At 46.9% G+C, this 1,684-nt stretch overlaps 1 non-coding gene across 1 annotated transcript; it reads left to right on the top strand.

The window, feature by feature from the left end:
- The first annotated feature begins 1,528 nt into the window (after positions 1–1,528).
- Positions 1,529–1,647, top strand: LOC111734759. Its single transcript, XR_002778582.1, has one exon. It is a non-coding gene; the product is annotated as a 5S ribosomal RNA (ribosomal RNA).
- Positions 1,648–1,684: the final 37 nt, after the last annotated feature.

Below are 1,684 nucleotides of genomic sequence, written 5' to 3' on the forward strand. Positions count from 1 at the left end.
CCTCAGTCTCTGAATTACATCCTCACCAGTCAGATCTGTCTGCTGGGCCATAAAGCCATAAAGAAAATATGAATGGAGTTCCAGTCAAGATGGCAGAGGAGGTAAATCACCTGAAGTCTAGCCATACAGAAGTCTTATAACTAAGGATATACAGAAGAAGCCACATTGAGACTAGTAAGAGGGGTAGAGACACAAAACGAGCTGGCCCCACACCACATGTGGTGGTTGAGAATCAGGAAGGATATCTCACTATGGAAGTCCCCCTGAAGGAGCGAGGATCCCCAGCCTGGAGCGCCAGTGCTGGGAAGAGAAGTCCCCACAACTTCTGGCTGTGAAAACCAGCAGAGTTTGTGGCTGAGCAAGATGGAGGACTGCAGGTGTCCCAAGCTTTCCCTCTTAAAATGCCAGCACATGGACTTACTTGCTGATGGACTCACTTGCTCTGAGCTTCAGTGCTGGGGCAGCAGCTTGAAAGATACTAGGGACATACAGGGAGTAACTGAATTGTCTGGCTTCAGGACAAGGACTAGAGAGGCAACTTCCTCCCAGATAGAAGCACTGACACATGGCATTGTTACTTTGTTGAGCCTCTCGCATACCAGCATGCAGACTTAGACAGGCACCATATCTGAGTCTTCATCAACCAGGTTAACACTGGTCAGCTTGCCCTGGTGATTCCCTGAGACTCCATCCCATCCAATTTGCAGGCCCTAAAATTTCTCAAAGGTTCACAAACCCCAAACAAGTAGCATGTGACGTCCCAAGCCTGGCACTAACAGCAGCCGGCCTTGGTGTGCATCTTAGTATCATATCCCCCAGGCACTCTCAAGTCCAGCATGGGTGAACTACTTCTGTGGATCACTTTGTGGCCCATCCCAGGAGGTCCCCAGGGCCAGCATACCCGGTGGCCGGTTTTAACCTGAGCTGTAGCACCACATGGGGCCAAATCTGAGGATGTTATACCCAGAGGACAGACTGGGCAGGCATCAGAGTCCTGCTAAAATGAATCCTTCTCTGTAGGGTCAGCCCCTGCACAACAGCTCCTCCACTGTAGTCATGGCCAGTCCTCAGAATCAATCAGCCTGAGGGTCAATCCTCTCACTGACATGCAAACAGCAACTAGGGCTCAACTACCACAGTAGGGCACACACATGTGGAGCTCCAGCTCATGTGACCAGGGAGACTGCACCACTGGGCCCCATAGAACATCTACTATATAATGCCACGCTACTAAGACCAGGAGGCGTAGCAGCTCTATGTCTAATTTCTAATTATATAGAAATGAACACAAGTAGGTAGCCAAAATGGGATACAAAGAAACATGTCTCAAGTGAAAAAACAGAACAAAGCTCCTGAAAAAGACATAAACAAAAGAGATAAGCAATCTTCCAGATGCAGTTCAAAACACTGGTTATAAGAATGTTTAATGATCTCAGTGAAAGCTTCAACAAAGAGATAGGAAATATAAAAATGGAGATTAAAAACATAAAAAAGAACCAGTCAAATGAAGAATGCAAAAATTGAAATAGTCTACAGCCATGCTTCCCTGAACAAGCCCAATCCCATCTGATCTTGGAAGCTAAGCAGGGTTGGGCCTGATTAGTACTTGGATGGGAGACCATCTAGGAAGACCAGGTGCTATAGGCATAAAAAATTAAAAAATAAGGGATTGTAAGCTGACAAG

The sequence above is a fragment of the Pteropus vampyrus genome, unplaced genomic scaffold (assembly GCF_000151845.1).
Source record: "Pteropus vampyrus isolate Shadow unplaced genomic scaffold, Pvam_2.0 Scaffold5320, whole genome shotgun sequence".
NCBI classification, from domain to species: domain Eukaryota; kingdom Metazoa; phylum Chordata; class Mammalia; order Chiroptera; family Pteropodidae; genus Pteropus; species Pteropus vampyrus.